Below are 24100 nucleotides of genomic sequence, written 5' to 3'. Positions count from 1 at the left end.
ACTGGTTTGAAAAATTACAATATAACTCATTGCGATTTTCAACTAAATTGAAACTTGAATGAAAGCAATTCACGTATAGTAGGGGTAATATTGACATCACGTACAATCGTTAGATTGGATGGTTCCTATTCAATTTTCAATTTAATCGAAACCATATGGAACTATAGTGTAGATTTCCAAATTAAAGGGAATTAAATTGAACATTTTGCAAACCAAAGGGAATTTTTTTTTTGGTATTTTACCCATCACAAATTGATCTGAGAGGGGTAGTCTTGTCATATTACCATTGGATATTATAATATTGGCAACATCAATGTGCAAGATGGGTGCATTATATAATTAAACTAGTTTTTTTCTAGTGCATTTGCTCCGGCATTTTTTATATTCTATAATTTTTTTGAACAAAAATTGTTATAAAAAACTTAAAATGCTATTTTATAAAATTTAATATACTAATTGTGAGACAAACATTAAAGTTAAACATATTAAAAATGGTTAATTTATAATAACTTAATAACTAGTTGCAATCGAATCTTATCCCATAATTCAATTATGTTTGCACTAAATCTCTAATTATGGTGACAAGTCAACATATGAGTGAATGAGAAATATTGAGAAATAAGTGCAATTAAATATTTGTTTCTTTCACGATTAAAAAGAATTTTAAATGCATAATAATAGATGATGAACTTATTATTTGCTCAAATTATTTAAAACTAAGAAAAGTAATTTGGGAGAACTTTTACAATCCTATGTTTATATGAATACTACTTTGGCCTAAATTGAATTTGAATGGAGAGAGTATTAAAATTAATGGAATATTTTAGGAAAGAATAATTGTTTATACAATTTAAATGTACTTTTTTTAAAAAAAATTTAAATGGGCTTGTATGAGTAATATGCTAAAATTATGTTATATAGATTCATTAAAAAAATGAAAATTGTCAAAACTTTAGAATTACAAATCAATATCAAGTATAATAATAGAGATACAGTGAATGTAATAGAAAAAAATTAAGAAAAGAAAAATTATGCATTGATTGTCAAAAAAATCAAGAAAGATATATTCAATGTAAACGTAAATAAATTAGGAACTTAATATATTGAAATTTAATGCAAATTATAGAATGATAAAAAAATAAAAGTTTGTCCATATTTTAGTAATGGTTATAAATAGATTAAAAATAAACATGATTAATAGATTAATTGCAAAATAAACATTTAAATTAAACATATTAAAATATTTAATTCATAATAACTTAATAATTAGTTTTAATCAAATCTTATCCTATGATTCAATTATGTGTACTCTAATTTATGGTGGTATGTCAATATATGAGTAAAGGAGATATATTAGGAAATAAATGCACTTAAAATACCAAAATCATCTTTTTCAAATAAGATCAGACATCATCACAAATTCACTTCAGAAGATTACTACTGTCGTATTTGTTAATCGGTTTAGCTAATGGGCATGCGCCAGCTAGAAAAGTCCTAAATTCATTTGACAAATGCACATTCTCTAACAAAAAAAAAAAAAAAAATGCACATTCTCTAACAAAATTTGACCCCACATTCCAAGTTATCATGAAAGATTGGATACATTATCTTACTATATATGGACTCCACCCAGAAAACTAGGAACCGTTTAGATTTGTATTTTTTGAGAGTTTTTGAAGAAAATAACTATAACACGTTTTTTTGAGATGTAATAAATGGGGCAAAATACACTTTACCTCTTGTAATTTAGTGCTTTTGCACATAATCTCCTATGATTTCAAATTTTATACATAATTCTCTCATAATTTAGATTAAAGTGTCAAAATGACGAAATTTGCATTCCATAACGGAGTCAACTAAAATGTCAAAAGTACCCCTATGTAAAGTTGAAAATTATTTGTTAGCCACAGGAGATTATTTATATATTTTGAAAATCATAAGAGAGTTATATGATAAATTATTAAACTATAAGGGAGTTATATAGTAAAACATAAAATTGTACGGGGGTTAGAGTGTCATACATATTATGCTTATATATTTTGGTCATTTCAACAATTTCAATTTATTACAAGGATAATTTCGACATTTTCTGAAGTTTCGTTACAAATGATCATTTCCATTACTTTGAAATTTTAATTTAAATTATGAGGAGGCTATATATAATTTTTAAAATTATAGGGATTTATGTGAAAAATTGTTAAACCATAGGGGGTAAAGTGTATTTTGCCCTAATAAATGTCATAAAGGTGAGGCATTTGTTAGATGAAATTGTAGAACAGCATAGGCAGCAAAATCTCAAATTCATTAGTAGTCCCGTAACTTGCCCCTTTCATCACCTCCAAGCCTATGCCAGAAAATGCCAAATAGTGCACATTTACACCACAAGATATAGTACTGTTATCTCCACAAAAAGCATAGCTAATCATCTACTGAAGAAAAAATGCTAATCAAATTCTTTCTACACTGTCATCCACTCGAAATGGAAAAAAAATGTTTGTCTAACGGGTATCCATTGAGTACAATATTAATATGTTTTTTAGGTATTAGATTTTTAAAAATGTAAGATTAATAGAAAATGTGTATAAATGCAATGAAAAGTTTACTGATTAAGAGCAATTATGGACTAAATGGTCACGGATTTACTGATTAAGTTGTTTAGTGGCCAATTACTGACGAAAAATAGTTTGGTGGCCAAAACATAATTTGACCAATAGTTTAGTGGCCGTTGAGGTTTTTTACCTTGTATGTATTTATATGTAATGCTGGCTATTGCTAATACATTACTGACTATATATAAGACGACATTTTTCACATAATTTGTACCTGAGGTATCAGATACCTCTGGCTATCAATCAGTCTCAAGTTTTCCCAACCATGGCTGCAAATTTTCCAGTTTTCTCTATGTTTTCTAAGTTGTCCCTTTTAGTCTTTATCAATTTGTTCTTTTATCCACTCATTGAAGGAAAAGATATGGTTTTTCTACTCATCTCATACATCGAGACTCTCCAAAATCCCCCCTGCATAATCCCTCCAACTCCTTTGAAATGCTTAACAAATCTTTTCACCGTTCCTTCGCTCGAGCCGAGTATTTCAAGAAAAGAATCTCCCAATCTCGTTCCAAGAAAAGAATCTCCCAAGAAATTGATCAACGAAAATAATAGAGTTCTTGGCAACTCGATAATGACAAAAATAAAACAAATAAATCAAACAAAGAAACACAGGAATTTACGTAGTTTGATTTAATTGACTTACGTCCACGGGTAAAAAGGCACCTAAAAATAAAAATACAAAAAAGTCTAAATAATCCTAAATACTTAATGGCCCAAAGGTCCATGATTTGCTCTTTTGGTATGATGCTAAACCAAAACTCCTCTCATACTGGGGTGTGAGCCCCTCAAAACACTCTTGGGTTGGTGCAATGGCACTCGAGTTGGTGCCCTTAACACAATTAAACTTACTTAAGTCCACTATATTTATAACCACCAAGAGGAGATATTTATTTATAAAAGTCTCAATGTGGTATACAAAGACACACTCAACAGTTGTAGCTAAATCAAATTGTTCTCAATTGCCTCATATATTTTTAGAATCATAATTAGAATTCAAAATCACTTGCAAGCTAAAAGATGGATTTCAAAACAATTAAAACAGAAATTTTTTTTTAAGATTAAAGGTAAAATCGGGTGTTTTTCGAATTATTTCAGAACAGGAGATTTTTTTTTTTTTTTTTTTAGAGAGGAATGATGACAAGATGCACGTGCTCACTATCATAACTAGATTAGAGTTAATGGCTCAGAAGGTCGCTAAATAATTTAAATCACTAAACTTTTTTTTATTTAATCAAAGAGGTCACTCAACTCTATAAGTGTGATATTTTAATTGATTTTTTTGGACAAAAATTTGGGTAAATTTAGGATTTTTATGTCAAAATTTAGTGTCAAATTTAGGCGTGACGGTAAGATTCACGGATAAAATTGTGAAAAGATTCACAAAAACAAACATAATGCAAAAAAAATTGCCCACTCACCCCATATCCGCTGCTGCCCTTCTCCCTCATTTTCCTACTACAACCTCAAGGACCAAACATCCTTACATGTTATTAAGAAATCCCCAAAGTGTAATATATATATATATATATATATATATATATATATATATATATATATATATATATATATATAGATGCTAAGAAGCATAATCATTATATAAACAAGACCTATGTGCGTTGGTTTTGGACGGTTAGTTAGTTCGCATGGTTTATATGTTTCAAGAATTGAATTTTGGTAAACGTTTGAAAGTAGATCTCACAGATTGTCGAGTCTGTACAATAATAAATGTTTGCTCAAATAAAGTATAAATTTTGTATATAATGGTAAGTAGGGTCGAATCCACAGGGACTAGGGAAATTCATTTCTTCTCAAGTTCAAAGTATGGGGGAATTTTTATAAAAATATGAATGACTAAACAAATCAAATAAAAAGGTCTAACTAATAATTTACTAAAAATGAAATAATAATAATGAATAAACTCTGGCCAAGAAATAACTTCGAAAATGGTTCACTCAATTGATCATAGATGTAATAACAATTTCATTCACTCACTGATAAACAAGTTATAACTGCCAAACAAGCGATGACATTCAATTTCTTCTTACTATAGTGGTGATCAAGGTACAACCGTTAATCACTTCCCTAATTAAGAAATAGCCCTAAGTACGACCATAGAGTTCAATTTTTCAATTGTCTTAAGAATTAGAGAAGCCCTGTTCTAATCAAATAACACGCTACGAGGGTTATTTTAAGTTAGTCCATATATTCCCCTGACACAAAATCCAATCATGTCAGTCACCACTAATTTAGAACAATTAAATAATTATAGATTTAACTACTCAAACTGATTTTAGGTTGTTAGATTAAATTAAATATCAGGCCCTTGATATTCAAATAAAATAATAACTATAAGAAATTAAATCAAAGAATATACAAATACCAGTAAATAAAAGAAATAAAAATAATTAATTCGATCTCACAATTTTAAATAAACCAAATCTTTCGTTGTTCCTTGACTATAACAAGCTTAGTTCATATCTAAGGAAAAAGCCATGCACAAATATAGGAATTAATCGCCGAAACCATTTTCCAAGAACACGAGATGGAGTCTCCAAAAGAAAAGAAGAGCCAGCCATCTCTATTGTTTCTTGCTAGGAATAAATAATACCTACCGCTAGTCTCTTACTATCCGAAAAGAGAAAGAACAAAGAAACAGTCATGCCCCCTATTTTGCCGTTTCTTACTACTACTAAAGCTACTCCTCTCAAACAAAGAGTTCTAATCCTAATAAACCAATCAAGTAGTTCCAAAGAAAAGTCCTACAAAATAGCCTAGACTACTACTTCAATAAAAATAGGAGGTTATCCATTCGGTGTAGAATCCGACTTTTACTTCACGACATCGGTTCCGAGTTTAAGATCTTCTCAAATGCCAAATCCCGAATTAATTGGAAAATCGCCTTTTTTTAATCACATTTTGTTCCTTTTCCTACAATTAGAACCATTAACTAATTATAAGTAGAATCTATCAATTAAAACAATATTTGGCTAAAATCAAGAGGAAAATAACCATAAATTAAATAGTAATTTTGCACCTTATTAATTTCCCCCACACTTAAACCATGTTTGTCTTCAAACATGAAAACAACCAATCAAACAATAGCTATCGTCCAAATCATCCATTGTCGAAATATAATTAAGCACATGTCAAGTATTAGTGGCTAAATTTCAAGAAATATCTCTCCAATTATATTTTAAAATCCCGAACTCTTCCAACTGTTGATTAACTAATTTAAGAATATAAAATATTCAACCAACATCTGTCAGCAAATGGTTCAACTGTTAAGCAAAATCTCAATATTAAAATTCATAGATCAGCAGGCTAACAATTCATTCAAACACTTTCACATTTTTCATTATTAGCACCTCTTTTTTTCTTTTCTTTTTTTTTTGAAAATTACTTAGCCTCTAGCCATTAAGCCTTTTTACGCAAATTCCTTTTTACGCGAATTCTGACATCTACTAAATGAACGAATCCTGTTACTCAGCTTTTCCTTGCTTCAGGCCCACATACTCATAGCTATCGCTATTTTTTGACACGAAAATCGACACTTTTGGTGAAGATCCCTGGTTACTAGGTAACAATAACTCGCGGAGTATAGCCAAATACTATTCATAAATAAGTACTAAATTAAATTGAAAATCACACAAACCTGCTTCATTTCTTAAACATGGAGAACTAAGATTAATAGCTGAACCAATTTGCACAAAAAAATGCTAGATATATATTTGCAATACTTAGAGAAATTAACCAAAAAGTGCAAAAGTCATAAAATCTCAAATATTCACCTGAGAAACACCCTTAGATCCAACCATATTATACTTGACCCATTAGACTATAAAATCTTAACAATAAAAAAATTTAAGACATCTAATCATTATTGATTAGGAATAACCGTAAAAATGCACAAGAAGTGGTAAAAATTGGATAGAATTCGAAAAAAGTCGAACAAAAAAATTTTAACAAAAATGCCTATACTTGCACTTTACTAATGCATTACCAATATACTACTCCCCCCACACCTAAATCTTACATTGTGTTTAATGTAAGAAATAAAGAATAGAATATAAAGTAAAAGGGACAACAAAACTTCCCTGATAATTGAGGAGGGTCGTGGACAGTTACAGGTGGAAAGGGCAGCTTGAAGTGATAGTGAACGGCTGACAAAAAATTGATGGTGTTGGCAGTACTATACGATGAATGGACGAGCAACTTTGGTCGGTGTTTAAGCAGCGGGCAGCGGTGATAGGGATATAATTATGCATTTTATTTGTGGTTATTTGGTCTTAATTTTGGCAGTTTAGTATACAAAGTATTGGATTTCTGCTCATAATTAGTATTTGTGTTAATTACAGGCAATTAGTGTTGAAAGTGACGAAAGGGAGACAAAATCCAGAAGACTCTTGCCTCTAAGGCGTGGCCACGCCTTAGAAGGTGGACGAAACCGAAAGACGGACCATGGTCCACGTGAACCCGAAGCACTGGATTGGAACCTTGAAACAAAAGTTGTGGGCCTCCTAACCCTTTGAAGACGACTGGCGGCTACAAAAGGCGAAAAAGACCAAAAGAAAAGGGGATTGACGTTTTGTGATTTGGGGAGATTAGCTCTAGTTTTCTTATTTTTGTTCCCTAGCCGTCAGACGTCGGGAGACCTTTTCGTTTTCGCACTTGGTCTTGGATTTTTCTTCTGCTTCGTCGTTATGTGGCAAGGCTGAATCTTTTATCTAGTTGAGGAATAAATCAAGGATTGGAGCACCATAACTGTGAGATCGTTTTAATTGTTTTATTTTTGATTTATATGTTCATGGGTATTTGATTATTCTCTATTTTTTCCTGAGTTATTACTGTTTAGATTTATTGGATAATTAGGCCTGTTATTCGATTGTCTAAATAATTAATAGCCAATTAGGATGTTGGCGCGTCGCCTTTAAGTATCTTGATTAGTGGCAAACGAGACAATTTCACCGCCTCGCAAGCGGTTTAATTTGGATCGTGGGGATAATTAATCTAGCCTAAATAAACCCGCATGTGTGTTTGTCATCTAGAATTGGGTCTTTCTAATTCCTAATGCTGTGGCTACATTAAATCCTGTGAGCATTCCAGGGGTTTTTATGAGCGTCTCTTGACTACCATAAAATTAAGGAAAGATTGGTGGTTGGGTGCGTCGTTTGACCACTATAACCAGTTTATTCGTGAGTATATGAATTGTCCCTTGTATCTGTGATCAGTTGTGTGCTTCGGTGCCAAGATTAATTCCTTGACTAGGTTGTTTTAATTAATTGTTATTTGTGTAGTTTGGTTCCTGCTATCTTAATCAACTTTAAATTTCAGTTTTTATTCCTTTTTAATTAGTTGGTACTACTGCTAAAAATCCCCCCCATTTTCCTGTGTGATTTGCCTAACTGTTCCCTGAGGAGACGACCCTACTCACCACTATACTCATTCAGTTTTGGTAGTAGGTCTAATATAAATTTTATTTTTGGTGGTTTGACACCCACCAAATTTTGGCGCCGTTGCCGGGGAACTGGTGTTTTAAGTGACTTATTGCACAGGCTTTAGTTTTTATTTCTATTTTTATTTTTATTTTTTTTTTATTTATTTTATGCCTCGATCTTCTCGTACAGGAGAATTAGAATTTGATCCAGAGATTGAGAAGACTGCAAGAAGGTTGACCAAGGAGGCAAAGTTGCGTAAGCAACAAGATTCAACGTCACCTTCAGAATCTAAGCAAGAGTTTGTTTCCAGTGATTCATCAAGTGAATCTGAAAAAGAAGAAGTGCATATTCCCCGAGTAGCAATGGCAGCCCCAAGAACTTTGAGGGAGTTGGCAACTCCTAACGTGAACCAGCAGCCATTATGCATTACATTTCCTAACACGGAAGAGGCATTTGAGCTTAAATCTGGTCTTATTCACTTACTTCCTACTTTTCGTGGTATTGCAGGTGAAGACCCACATAAACACTTGAAGGAATTTCATGTGGTGTGCTCCACAATGAAACCTCAAGGAGTCACTGAGGACCACATCAAGTTGAGAGCCTTCCCTTTCTCTTTGGCGGATAAGGCTAAAGATTGGTTATTTTACCTGCCATCTGGATCCATCACTACGTGGGAAGAATTGAAGAGAAGATTCCTCGAGAAATTTTTCCCTGCCTCTAGAGCCGCCAATATAAGGAAAGAAATATGTGGAGTTAGGCAGGCAAATGGGGAAGTTCTATATGAGTACTGGGAGCGCTTTAAACAACTGTGTGCCAGCTGCCCGCATCATCAAATCCCTGATCAGCTCTTAATACAATATTTCTACGAGGGATTATCACCCATGGATAGGAGCATGTTAGATGCAGCCAGTGGCGGTGCTCTGGTTAACAAGACCACAGACGAAGCCACGTTATTGATCTCCACCATGGCTGAAAATTCCCAACAATTTGGAGTGAGAGCTGAGGGAGCAATAAGAAGGGTCAATGAAGTGAATCACTCTGACTTAGAGGGTAAACTATCTGAGCTTACCTCTCTGGTACGTCAAATGGCAAGGGGGCAATTACAATCTGTGAAGACTTGTGGTATCTGTGCTGCTCTGGGACACATGACTGACATGTGTCCAACTCTCCAGGAGGATTCACCTGAACAAGCCAACATAGTGGGAGATTTTTCTGGACCACCTCCACGAAGGAATGATCCTTTTGCACCCACTTACAATCCAGGGTGGCGAAATCATCCTAACTTTAGCTATGCTTCAAAACCCCCTGGCTTTCAACAACATTTCCAGCCACGGCCACCAGTGCAACAACCATCCACTTCCAATTCAAACATGTCTCTTGAAGATATAGTGAAGTCACTGGCCCAAAGCACGAGTCAATTACAGCAAGAGGCTCAAAGATCTCAACAGGAGTCTCACAGATTTCAACAAGAGACTCGTGCTAGCATTAGGAATTTGGAAGTACAGATGTCTCAATTGGCAACTTCCATGAGCAACCTGGAAAATAGCAATAGAGGAAAGTTACCATCTCAAGTAATTCCTAATCCCAAGGAGAATGCCAGTGCAATGCAATTACGGAGTGGCAAGGAGGTACAGTCTCCTAGGCGTGCCCACGCCAAAGAAGAAGAAGTGCCCAGGAAGGGGGAAGAGGAAGATGAGAAACAATCCTCTGAAGTCTCAAAGAAAGTTGACATTCCTCCTTTTCCTGGCAGGTTTACAAGAGCCAAAAAGGAAGAATCTGAGCAAGAGATTTTGGACACCTTCAGGAAAGTGGAGATCAATATTCCTTTATTGGATGCTATTAGGCAATTGCCCAAATATGCTAAATTTTTGAAGGGCTTATGCACTAACCGCAATAAGTTGAGTCTGGATGACAAGGTGAAGGTGGGGGAGAATGTCTCAGCGATGTTTCAAAGGAAGTTGCCCCAGAAATGCAAGGATCCAGGTATGTTTACTATACCATGCATAATTGGCAATCAAAGAATTGAAAAAAGCATGCTTGACTTAGGTGCTTCAATAAATGTCATGCCTCTCTCAATTTTTAAAGTTTTGAATTTAGGACCCCTCAAAGAAACTAGGGTAATCATTCAACTAGCTGACAGGTCGAATGTCTACCCTGAGGGCCTAGTTGAAGATGTTCTAGTAAAGGTCAATGAATTCATTTTTCCTGTGGATTTTTACATTGTTGATATGAATGATGCATACTCTACTGATTCAGCAGTGATTCTTTTGGGTAGACCCTTCATGAGTACAGCAAGGACTAAAATAGATGTACATGAAGGGACTTTATCTGTGGAATTTGATGGAGAGAAGGTCACTTTTAATATTTTTGATGCAATGAAGCATCCTGAGGATACTGAGTCTGTAAATTTTGTTGGCATGACTAACACTATTGTGCAAGAGAATTTTGAACAGAATTTCATGGGGGACAAGTTGGACTTTGTCTTGCAACAAGGCAAGACCAATTTGGAAGTGGACGACATGGAGGAGGAGGAAGTCAAAGAAGCTATCATGTCCTTACATTCACTACATCCGCTTCCAGGCAGGTTTGAAAATTCTTTTCTACCATTACCCACTTCTAATGAAAGGATTCTACCTTCTGTTCAACAGGCACCTAATGTGGAATTGAAGGAACTGCCCCAGCATTTGAAATATGCTTACTTGGGAGATAACAAGACTTTGCCTGTAATCATTGCCAATGATTTAACTGCGTTGCAAGAAGAGAGGCTCTTACGGGTCTTACGGGAATTTAAACCAGCAATTGGATGGACGTTAGCAGACATCAAAGGCATCAATCCATCCATTTGCATGCATCACATCCTTTTGGAGTCGGACGTAAAACCCGTGAGAGAGCATCAACGCAAGCTCAATCCTGCAATGAAGGAGGTGGTGATGAAGGAGATTCTCAAGCTCTTAGAATTAGGAATTATTTTTCCTATTTCTGACAGCCAGTGGGTGAGTCCAGTCCATGTTGTTCCCAAGAAAACTGGAATCACGTTGGTGAAAAATGAAAAGAATGAGTTAGTGCCAATGAGATTGCAAAATGGGTGGAGAATGTGCATTGACTTTAGGAAGTTAAATGCCGCAACTCGGAAAGACCATTTTCCACTCCCATTTATTGATGAAATGCTTGAGAGGTTGGCAGGTAAGTGTTTCTTTTGCTTTTTAGATGGTTACTCTGGATATTATCAAATTATTGTTGCTCAAGAGGACCAACATAAAACCACTTTTACCTGCCCTTTTGGAACTTTTGCATATCGCCGTATGCCTTTTGGTTTGTGTAATGCTCCTGGAACATTTCAAAGATGCATGATGAGTATTTTCTCTGATATGATTGATAATTGCATTGAAATTTTCATGGATGATTTTACAGTATACGGTGATTCTTTTGATCAGTGCCTAGACCATTTAACAAAGGTTTTGAAAAGATGCATTGAAACAAACTTGGTTCTTAATTATGAAAAATGTCATTTCATGGTTAAGGAAGGCATAGTTTTGGGCCATGTTGTTTCATCAAGGGGTATTGAGGTAGATAAGGCTAAAATTGATTTGATCACTAGTCTACCTTACCCTACTAATGTCAAGGATATTCGTAGTTTTCTAGGCCATGCAGGTTTTTACAGGCGTTTCATAAAAGATTTTTCAAAAATTGCTCAACCATTGTCTCGCCTGCTTCAAAAGGAGGTGCCATTCAACTTTGAAGATGATTGCAAATTGTCCTTTGACACACTCAAGGGTATGTTGACCACGGCACCTATCATCCAACCCCCAGACTGGAAGCTATCCTTTGAGCTCATGTGTGACGCCAGTCAGTATGCCGTAGGAGCTGTGCTTGGACAGCGGAAGTGGGAAGTGTAGTCACGTGATATACTATGCATCAAAAACATTGACACCAGCTCAATGCAACTACACCACCACGGAGAAGGAGCTTCTAGCCATTGTTTTCGCTTTTGAGAAATTTAGATCATATCTATTGGGGTCAAAAGTAACGGTTTACTCTGATCATGCAGCTTTGAAGTATCTCTTGTCAAAAAGGGAGTCCAAGCCAAGACTCATTCGTTGGGTGCTCTTGCTGCAAGAATTTGACTGGGAGATCAAGGATCGGAAAGGGGTGGATAATTCAGTAGCTGACCATTTGAGTAGGTTGATAAGAGAAGAGGAAGCAGTTCCCATATCTGAGGTATTTCCTGATGAACATCTTTTCTATCTCAAAGGTAAGGAACCTTGGTATGCAGATATTGTGAACTTTTTGGTCAGTCATAAATTCCCTATTGGCATGAGTAAGAGTAAGAGAGATAAGATAGTCCATGATTCTCGATACTATATTTGGGACGAGCCATATCTGTGGAAAATAGGCTCTGATCAAATTATTCGTAGATGTGTACCTGAAAGTGAAACTCCTTCTATCCTTGCTCATTGTCATAATTATGCATGTGGTGGCCATTTTGGACCTAAGAGAACTGCTAGAAAAATCCTTGATTGTGGCTTTTATTGGGAAACATTGTTTCGTGATGCTTATACATTTTGTAAAAGTTGTGACAAATGTCAAAAATTTGGAAGTTTGTCTCATAGGGATGAAATGCCTCAAGTGCCTATGTTATTTTGTGAAGTGTTTGATGTTTGGGGTATGGACTTTATGGGACCTTTTCCTAGCTCTTTTGGATTTTTGTATATTCTGTTAGCAGTTGACTATGTATCGAAATGGGTAGAAGCAAAGGCTACCCGGACTAATGATTCTCAAGTTGTTGTAGGATTTCTCAAATCCCACATTTTTAGTAGGTTCGGGGTGCCGAGAGCCATCATCAGTGATCAAGGTACCCATTTCTGCAATCGCACCATTGCAGCTCTCATGAGAAAATATGGAGTGCACCATCGTGTGAGTACAACATATCATCCTCAGACCAATGGGCAAGCTGAAGTCTCCAATCGAGAGATCAAGAGTGTATTGGAGAAAACGGTTAACCCCAACCGTAAGGATTGGAGCTTGCGATTGGATGATGCTTTGTGGGCATATCGAACGGCGTATAAAACGCCCATTGAAATGTCCCCATATAGGTTGGTGTTTGGTAAGATGTGTCATTTACCTGTGGCTATTGAACATCGTGCATTCTGGGCAGTCAAGCAATGCAATTTGCATGCGGATAGAGATGGCAAAGAGAGAAAGCTCCAACTCCAGGAGTTGGAGGAAATTCGTCTTGAAGCATATGACAATGCACGTTTGTACAAAGAGCGTACCAAGCAGTTTCATGACCGCCTATTGCGTGCGAAACACTTTTCTCCAGGACAAAAGGTACTCTTGTTCAATTCACGGTTGAAATTCATGCCAGGTAAGTTAAAATCTCGTTGGATTGGACCATATGTGGTAGCTAATGTTTTTCCCAATGGTGTGGTTGAAATCCAGAGTTTAGAGACTAATAAGAGTTTTACAGTTAATGGTCATCGTTTAAAACCGTTTGTTGATATTTCAGACATTGGCACTGTGGAAGAGGTACACTTGATAGATCATATCTATGCCTAATTGCTCACTGAGGAGTCGTCTAGCCAAAGACGTTAAAGAAAGGCGCTTCTTGGGAGGCAACCCAAGGCTTCTCTTTCGTTTTTCGTTGATTTTGGGTTGTTTATTTTATTGCAAGTGTTCTTTTTGGTGTTGGGCAGGAGACTTGGATTTACAAGGCGTGCCCACGCCTTATAAGTGATGCTCTTGAACACCGTAGAAATGCTTGGGCAGAAGACTCTGCCTTGTAAGGCGTGGGCACGCCTTACAGCAACTCTGGTCCACTCTGGGGACACAGGCTTGGATTGAAGACTTCCGCTTCCATCTGAAGCAACGCTACACCACACTACCGTCGGAGGCTCCACGGTGCCAGTCCCTGACACCTCCTCTACCATGGTGTTTTGCTGCAGTTTTTATTCATTCAGGGAAGTTTTTTGCTCCTTCACTTGACTTCAACTTTTCGTTCTTACATTGAGGACAATGTAGACTTTAGGTGTGGGGGGAGTAGTCTAGCTTTTCCTTCTTACTGCTTTTCCTTCTTCCTTAAAAAAAAAAAACAAAAAAAAAAAAAAAACAAAACCTTTACCTTACCTTTTGGGATTTTTATGGTTAGCCCTGATAAGCCATGGCTAGATTTTCAAATTTAACTATTGTTACGGTTTTAGATGATAATATGTTAAGTATGATATGGTAAAATTTTAGGATGACTCTCTGGTAAATATTTGAGATTTTGTGACTCTTGCAATTTCTTTTGGTTAACTTTTCTAGGCATTGTAAATATTTGTCTGACATTTTTGTGTGAACTGGTTCAATTATTAATCTTAGTTCTCCATGTTAAGGAAATGAAGCAGGCTTGCATAGTTTTAATTTTACTTGGGTGTTTATTTGTGAATAACATTCGGCTATACTCCGCTGTTATCATTGACTAGCAACCGGGGGTCTTCACCTAAAGTGTCGATTTTCGCGTCAAAAAGCAGCGATAACTATGAGTATGTGGTCTTTAAGCGGTTTAAGTTGAGTAACCAGGCTCCTTCATTGAAGAGATGTCAGAGTTCGCGTCAAAAGACTTGAATGGCTCAAGACTAAGCACTTCCTTCAAAAAAAAAAAAAAAAAAAGGGGAAAAAGAAACAGAAAAAAAAATGAAAATGATGAAAAAAAAAAAAGTATACGAGCATGAAAGTATGCGAATAATTGTATTGCCTGCGGATCCATGAGTCTTTATGTTGAGATGTTGCTTAATGGTTGGACCAGTTATTAAAGAATGTTGGTTGGATATTTTCTATTCTTAGATTAGTTAGTCTGGATTTGAAAGAGTCATTGGTTTCAAAAGCTAGTTGGAGAGTTATCTCGTAAAATTTGTCATTAGTACTTGACAGTTATCTAAATTATACATTGGCAATAGTTGCTTTGATTAATAGCCATTGTTTTGAATTCAACTGCTGCAAAATGTTTGCTCGCTTGGTTGTGTATTTAAAGTTTGAAATGCTTGAGGACAAGCATTGTCTTGGTGTGGGGGAATTTGATAGGGATATAATTATGCATTTTATTTGTGGTTATTTGGTCTTAATTTTGGCAGTTTAGTATACAAAGTATTGGATTTCTGCTCATAATTAGTATTTGTGTTAATTACAGGCAATTAGTGTTGAAAGTGACGAAAGGGAGACAAAATCTAGAAGACTCTTGCCTCTAAGGCATGGCCACGCCTTAGAAGGTGGACGAAACCGAAAGACGGACCATGGTCCACATGAACCCGAAGCACTGGATTGGAACCTTGAAACAAAAGTTGTGGGCCTCCTAACCCTTTGAAGACGACTGGCGGCTACAAAAGGCGAAAAAGACCAAAAGAAAAGGGGATTGACGTTTTGTGATTTGGGGAGATTAGCTCTAGTTTTCTTATTTTTGTTCCCTAGCCGTCAGACGTCGGGAGACCTTTTCGTTTTCGCACTTGGTCTTGGATTTTTCTTCTCTCGGCTTTTGCTTTATCATTGTGAGTGGCTTAGCGGCCGCATTGTTTTTCACTTCGTCTTGGGTTCAGCAAAACTTCATGAAAACTATGAATTGCTTCGTCGTTATGTGGCAAGGCTGAATCTTTTATCTAGTTGAGGAATAAATCAAGGATTGGAGCACCATAACTGTGAGATCGTTTTAATTGTTTTATTTTTGATTTATATGTTCATGGGTATTTGATTATTCTCTATTTTTTCCTGAGTTATTACTGTTTAGATTTATTGGATAATTAGGCCTGTTATTCGATTGTCTAAATAATTGATAGCCAATTAGGATGTTGGCGCGTCGCCTTTAAGTATCTTGATTAGTGGCAAACGAGACAATTTCACCGCCTCGCAAGCGGTTTAATTTGGATTGTGGGGATAATTAATCTAGCCTAAATAAACCCGCATGTGTGTTTGTCATCTAGAATTGGGTCTTTCTAATTCCTAATGCTGTGGCTACATTAAATCCTGTGAGCATTCCTGGGGTTGTCTAATCACAAGAGGGTAGTTTATGAGCGTCTCTTGACTACCATAAAATTAAGGAAAGATTGGTGGTTGGGTGCGTCGCTTGACCACTATAACCAGTTTATTCGTGAGTATATGAATTGTCCCTTGTATCTGTGATCAGTTGTGTGCTTCGGTGCCAAGATTAATTCCTTGACTAGGTTGTTTTAATTAATTGTTATTTGTGTAGTTTGGTTCCTGCTATCTTAATCAACTTTAAATTTCAGTTTTTATTCCTTTTTAATTAGTTGGTACTACTGCTAAAAATCCCCCCCATTTTCCTGTGTGATTTGCCTACCTGTTCCCTGAGGAGACGACCCTACTCACCACTATACTCATTCAGTTTTGGTAGTAGGTCTAATATAAATTTTATTTTTGGTGGTTTGACACCCACCAAGCGGCGATTGTGAGATCAAGTGATGGACGGCGACAGCACTAGCATCAGTGGAACCAGCGAACGGGGGCAGCGATAGGAACCCTACCCCTTCTAATCCATTTGATGTGGCGGCTCTCCCAGGGTTCCCTCATCTGAGATCCCAGGTCGGATGGAGATTGGCCCTCAAGTGGGAAGCTATGAAGCTAAGCTCTTTAACTCCACAAAAAGGATTCAAAAGGTAAGGTTTTGAGCCAATCAAGTAAGTGAGTACCTATATCCGTCCTTGCTGTCACGTGGTGATTAGAGGACCCCTCTGATCGTTAACCTCTAATGTGACGCGTTGCCTCCTTGTGAATTTGGCAGGGCGTCCCCTCCCACCCATTCGTGAGCCATACCCATGACTCATTCACTCCAGGAACCTTAGCGATCTGGTACCATACCCGATCAAGTCCGGGGTTGGGATACCTGGTTCCAGTGCTAAAGATTCTTTTAGGAGTTGAAAAGGCGCCGGGCTGGCATCCCACCCCAATCTACGAGGTTAGCCGGCTGGCTATCGAACTCCAGAAGATGAAAAGATAGCGGTGGTGGCCTAAGGCTTTCAATAATGAATTTGATGGATAGCAATGGTAGCCTATAAAAGAAATAGTGGAGAAAGAAAGAAAAAGGAGAGGAAGGAAGAAAGAAAAAAGAAAAGAGAAAGAAAAAGAAAAAGAAAAATAAAGAAAGAAAAAGGAAAATAATATTTCTATTTTTTTTTACCCTTCCCTAGGACAAGACGTGGGCACGTCCTGTTAGTAGAAACCCTTCTGATGATGAAATTGTTGAATTAAAAGTTACGACGTGTCCTCTTGACGTGGGTACGTCATAATAGTCCAGACGCTTCTGACGATGAATTGAAAAATTAGCGCATTACCACGTGCCCTCCTGACGCGAGCACGTCATGTTGGTGTAAACGCTTCTGATGGTGGAGTGCATTTGTGCATTACCACATGTCCTCCTGACGCGAGCATGTCATGTCGGGAGAAAGTCTTCTAACAAAGAAAATATCAAAAACGAAGATTAAACACACCAAATTCAAAAATTTAAGATAAATAAAATGAAACTAATAATAAAAATGAACTAAAAACTAAATTGGGTTGCCTCCCAATAAGCGCCTTTCTTTAACTTCTTTGGTTAGATGTTAAGCATCACTTCTCAATTTGGATGTAATTCAAATTTTCTTGCAATCAGTGACGTTCCTCTAGAATCCAAATAGCCATTGAGTGCAACCATCTTCTTTAATTTTTTAGTCATTTTCACCTCATAAATTGCTTTCATCCTATGATACTTGTTCGCAACAATTTTAAATTTACCCCTACAATCAAACTCAGAAAATTCTTGCATAGAGGGATTAGTAGCGTGAATGCCAAACGCAGAATGAGAGTTAATAGGACGTGTCATTGTATAAAAAATATTGAAGTGGACTACTTCTCCATCAAATTTCATTGTAAGAGTACCATTACTAACATCAATTTTAGTTTGGACAGTACTCGAGAAGGGTTTTTCTAATATAATGGGTGATGAATTTGGAGTACTTCTATCATCTATGTAAAGCACATAAAAATCAGTAGGAAAAATTAATTCATCTACTTGTACTAAAACATTCTCAATTATCCCATCCGGATAAGCAAATACATGATTAGCCAATTGAATTATTATCCCTGTTTCTTTCAAGGGTCCTAAATTTAGGGAGTCATAAATTGATTTAGGCATCACGTTAATAGAAACCCCTAAATCTAGCATGACTTTTTTATTTTAAAATGTCCAATCTTACAGGGGATAGTAAACATATCTGGATCCCTACATTTAGATGTTAGTTTTCTTTGTAAAATCATTAAGGTGTTCTAACCTATCACAATTTGCTCATCCCATCTCAATTTTTCTTGTTGATGCACAAGTTCTCCAAGAATTTAGCATATTTTGGCACTTGTCTGATTGCGTCCAACAAAGGGATATTGATTGCCACCTTTCGAAACACCTCTAGAATCTCCTTTTCCTTATCTTGCTTCTTTAGTTTCTCTAACCTGCTAGGAAAAGGTAGTGAATTAGATCGAACTTTAATCATTGAATCGGGAATTACCTCTGGATTTGCACTTCTCATTCCTTCCTCCTCAAGCTCTTTCTCAATCCGATCTTCATTTTTATCCTTTGGAGTCAGAGCTTAGGTCCCTCAACTTTTCTTCTACTCCTCAAAGTCATGGCGCTTACATTCTTTAGGTTCATTTTGGGATGAGGTGGCAATTTTCCTTGACCCTGTGATTCTAGATGGTTAATCAATATCACCATCTGACTTATTTCATTCCGTATCTACTGTATGTCAAAGTCCGCCTTTTGTTGATGTTGAACAGTGCTTGTAGCTAATTGTTTTACCAACTCTTCTAAAGAAGGACCCTAATCGGAAGAAGAAGGTTGTGGTCGGGATTGGTACTGTTGCTAATACCCTTGCTCTCTTTTGGCATAAAGTTTTGCTATTTGTTCCTCCAACTTGGGTTATAGGTGTTAGAATGTGGATCATACTACTCTCTTGGCGTAGGCATGTGACCAGCTATATTTACCTATTCAACACTTTCATCTTATAACACTGGACACCTATATATAGGGTGACTTGTGTCCTTACAAATACCACATGCTTTGGCCCGCTGCAAATTTCCTACAGCCAACTGTCGAATAACTGAATTTAATTCAGATAATTATTGTTGAATTGATGAGACATTTACCTCATTTACTCAACGAGTATAGACATCCTCTCTTGTGCCAAATTGTTAAGAATTTTCCGTCATCCCTTCTATCAATTCCCAAGTTTGTTCGGGGGTCTTATTCACCAAATCACCTCCACTGGCAGCATCTATTAGACATCTATCTACATATAGTAAACCTTCACAGAAATATTAAATCAGGAGCTACTCGCTAATCTGGTGCTGGTGGCATCTAGTACACAGCTTCTTGAATCTCTCCCAGTAGTCATAGAGAGACTCCCCCGGATACTGTGTAATGCCACATATTTTCTTCCTCAGACTGGCGGTTCTAGACACAGGGAAATATTTTTTCAAAAATTTCTTTGTTAACTATTCCCAAGTTGTTATACTACCTAATGGTAGATAGTACAATCAATTTTTTGCTGCGTACTTGAGGAAAAAGGGAAATGCTCGCATTTCTATCTACTCCTCAATATTCCCCGGGGGTTTCATACTTGTGCATACTACATCAAATTCCTGCAAGTGCTTGTAGGGTTTCTTACCTGAAAAACCATGAAAAGAAGATAAAAGGTAAATTAGACCAGACTTTAATTCAAAAGCAGTATTATCATTTAAATTTAGAAAGGAAATGCATAATGGCTTTTGATTTAAGTTTGGAGCAGCCAACTCCCTTAAAATTCGAGCATTAGCCATGGTGATGTCTTCTTGATCAGAATCGCTCGAGGTATCACTAAAAAATTTGTTGATTTGACTTCTGGATTGAGCCTTTGAGTAGTAGCAACTGATTGCTCCTTTCTATGTTGCCTGGTCTCCTTTCTTGTTCTACGTGTAGTCTTTTCTACTTCAGAATCGAAAATTAATTCGCCTGTACGAGAAGAGCGACACATAAACCAGAAAAAATGCTAGAAAATTAAAAATAAAATGAACTCAAAAAGCAAAAAAATAACTATGCCAGTCCCCGGCAACGGCGTAAAAAATTGACAGGTTGTCGAGTTTGTACAATAATAAATACCTACTAAAATAAAGTATAAATTTTGTATACAATGGTAAGTAGGGTCGAATCCACATGGATTGGGGAAATTCGTTTATCCTCAAATTCAAAGTATGGGGGGATTTTTATAAAAACATGAATGACTAAACAAAAAAATTAAAAAGACCTAACTAATAATTTACTAAAAATGAAACAATAATAAATAAACTCTAGTCAAGAAATAACTTCGGAGATAGTTTACTCAATTGATCATGGATGCAATAATAATTTCATTCACCCACTGATAAATAAGTTATAACTACCAAACAAGCTATAACAATCAACTTCTCCTTATTGTATTGGTGATCAAGATACGACCGTTAATCATTTTCTTAATGAGGAAATAACCCTAAGTACGACCGTAGAGTTCAATTTCCTAATTGGCTTAAGAATTAGAGAAGCTCTATTCTAACTAAATAACATGCTACGAGGGTTATTTTAAGTTAACACATATATTCCCCTGACACAAATCCAATCATGCCAGTCACCACTCATTTAGAATAATTAAACAATTATGTATCTAACTACTCTAGCTAGTTTTAGGTTATTAGATTAAATTAAATATCGGATTCTTGATATTCGAATAAAATAATAACCATAAGAAATTAAATTAGAGAACATACGAATACCAATAAATAAAAAAATAAAAATAATCAATTGGATCTCACAATTTTAGATGAACCAAATCCTCCGTTGTTCTTTGACTAGAATGATAAGCTTAGCTCATATCCAAGGAAAAAGCCATGCACCAAATATAGGAATTAATCGCCGAAACCATTTTGCAAGAATACGAGATGGAGTCTCCAAAAGAAAAGAAGAGCCAGCCGTCTCTGTTGTTTCTTGTTAGGAATAAATAATACCTATCTCTAGTCTCTTACTATCCGAAAAGAGAAAGAATAAAGAACCAGTCATGCGCCCTATTTTGCCGTTTCCTACTACTACTAAAACTACTCCTCTCAAACAAAGAGTTCTAATCAAAATAAACTAATCAAGTCGTTCCAAAGAGAAGTCCTACAAAATAGTCTAGACTAGTACTTAAAAAATATAGGAGGTTATACATTCGGTGTAGAATCCGACTTTTACATCAGGACATTGGTTCCGAGTTCAAAATCATCTCACGTGCCAAATCTTGAATTAACTGGAAAATCATCTCTTTTAATGACGTTTTACTCCTTTTCCTAATAAAACAATACCATTAACTAATTATAAGTAGAATCCATTAATTAAAACAATGGGAAAATACCGGTTTTCATCCCCAAACTTTGGGCACAAGACACATTTCGTCCCTCATCTTTCGGGCTTGACACATTTGGTGTCTGAATTAACAATTTTTGACCAAATGTCATCCTCAGACGGCAATTTAGCCAACCTTTAACGGACCGTTAAGTAAATGTGACTATTTGAAGCAAAATCAGGTGAAAAATGACGTTGTCTTCACTTTCCCTTTTTCTTTCACTTCAACAACTTCCTCTGCAAATTTCCAAGACTAAGCTCCTACTGCAAATTTCTCTGAGAGTAAACCCCCTCTTCCAATTATAAATATATAATTATAATTATATAATACATATAAATATTACTTATACTAATATTTTATATAATTATAATGTATATTAGATATTAAATCTAATCATTATATAAATTTATATTCATAATAATAAATATAATTATAATTATCTAATTTATTAATATTATATACACATATATATTATAAGGGATAATTTCAGAAACCTCCCCTAAATTAGCTTATGGAAAAATGGGAAAATGGATAATTTATGGAGAAAAGTCGTAAAGGGCTGGTGTTTTATTGGAGAACTGGTTTATTTTTATTTTATTCGATAAATAAATTTGTTTATGAAAAAATGGGTACTCTGTTCTTATAATAGAGGAAAGCCATAAAGAGCTGAAGTTTTATTCGAAAACGAGTTTATTTTTATTTTATTTGATAAATAAATTTATTTATGAAAAAATGGGTACTCTGTTCTTATAATGGAGGAAAACCCTAAAGAGCTAGTCTTTTATGGAAAAGTGATACTTTATAGAAAGTGACCGCGATTTGGTTTATGAAATTATCCAAAAAAAAATTAGAATGAATTTGTTTATTTAATTAAATAATTATTATATATATATTTATATAATGCATTATATAATTATACTAATATTATTATAAAATATATAATTATAACTATATTATATATAAATATTAATTATACTAATATATTATATGATTATAAAGTATATTATATATTAATTATAATTTTTAGTATATATTAGAATATTTATAATAATAAATATAAATATAATTATATAATATATTATTACTATACACACATATATATTATAAATATATGCACATACAATATATATTTATAAATATATATATAAAAATATATTATAGTTATTACCCTAAATATATTAGAGTTATTAGGGTATAGTTATTATAGTTATTATAGTTATTACCCTAAATATATTATAGTTATTAGGGTATATACCCTAATAATATATTTATATATATTTATAAATGTATATTATATGTGCATATATTTTAATATATATGTGTATATAGTAATAATATATTATATAATTATATTTATATTTATTATGATAAATATACTAAAAATTATAATTAATATATAATATACTTTATACTCATAAAATATATTAGTATAATTATATAATGCATTATGTAAATATATATAATAATTATTTAATTAAATAAACAAATTCATTCTAAATTGTTTTTTCGGATAATTTCATAAACCAAATCGCGGTCACTTTCTGTAAAGTATCGCTTTCCCATAAAAGACTAGCTCTTTAGGGCTTTCCTCTATTATAAGAACAGAGTACCCATTTTTTCATAAATAAATTTATTTATCGAATAAAATAAAAATAAACTCGTTTTCGAATAAAACTTCAGCTCTTTATGGCTTTCCTCTATTATAAGAACAGAGTACCCATTTTTTCATAAACAAATTTATTTATCGAATAAAATAAAAATAAACCAGTTCTCCAATAAAACACCAGCTCTTTATGACTTTTCTCCATAAATTATCCATTTTCCCATTTTTCCATAAGCTAATTTAGGGGAGGTTTATGAAATTATCCCTTATAATATATATGTGTATATAATATCAATAAATTATATAATTATAATTATATTTATTATTATGAATATAAGGTTATATAATGATTAAATTTAATATCTAATATACATTATAATTATATGAAATATTAGTATAAGTAATATTTATATGTATTATATAATTATAATTATATATTTATAATTGGAAGAGGGGGTTTACTCTCGGAGAAATTTGCAGTAGGAGCTTAGTCTTGGAAATTTGCAGAGGAAATGAACACAACGTCATTTTCCACTTGATTTTGCTTCGGTTAGCCACATTTACTTAACGGTCCGTTAAATGTTGGTTAAATTACCGTTTGAGGATGACATTTGATCAAAAATTGTTAATTCAGACACCAAATGTGTCATGCCCAAAAGATGAGGGACGAAATGTGTCTTGTGCCTAAAGTTTGGGGATGAAAACCGGTATTTTCCCTTAAAACAATATTTGGCTAAAATCAAGGTGAAAATAATCATAAATTAAATAGTAATTTTGCACCTTATCAAGATCTCTTATCTGTCTTTGTGCTCTGGTAAATGTAGCAAAAATTCATATAATAAGAAAAATTTTGATGAACCACATTCTGCTTTTAAGATAGCTACATAAAATGTCATATGGGTATTTAATTTTTAGTGTGGACTTGAGACAATGATTATGGATAATGGTTTTGCCAATTTTTTTAAGTTTTAAATGATATTAAGAACTTGATTTTGCTTTAAAGATAGAATATATGCGAATTAGGTTCTTTGATTAGATTTACTGGTCTAG

This window comes from Coffea arabica, chromosome 5e, assembly GCF_036785885.1.
Source record: "Coffea arabica cultivar ET-39 chromosome 5e, Coffea Arabica ET-39 HiFi, whole genome shotgun sequence".
NCBI lineage: Eukaryota > Viridiplantae > Streptophyta > Magnoliopsida > Gentianales > Rubiaceae > Coffea > Coffea arabica.
The sequence above is the reverse complement of the archived record's forward strand: the minus strand, read 5'-3'. Positions refer to the sequence as shown.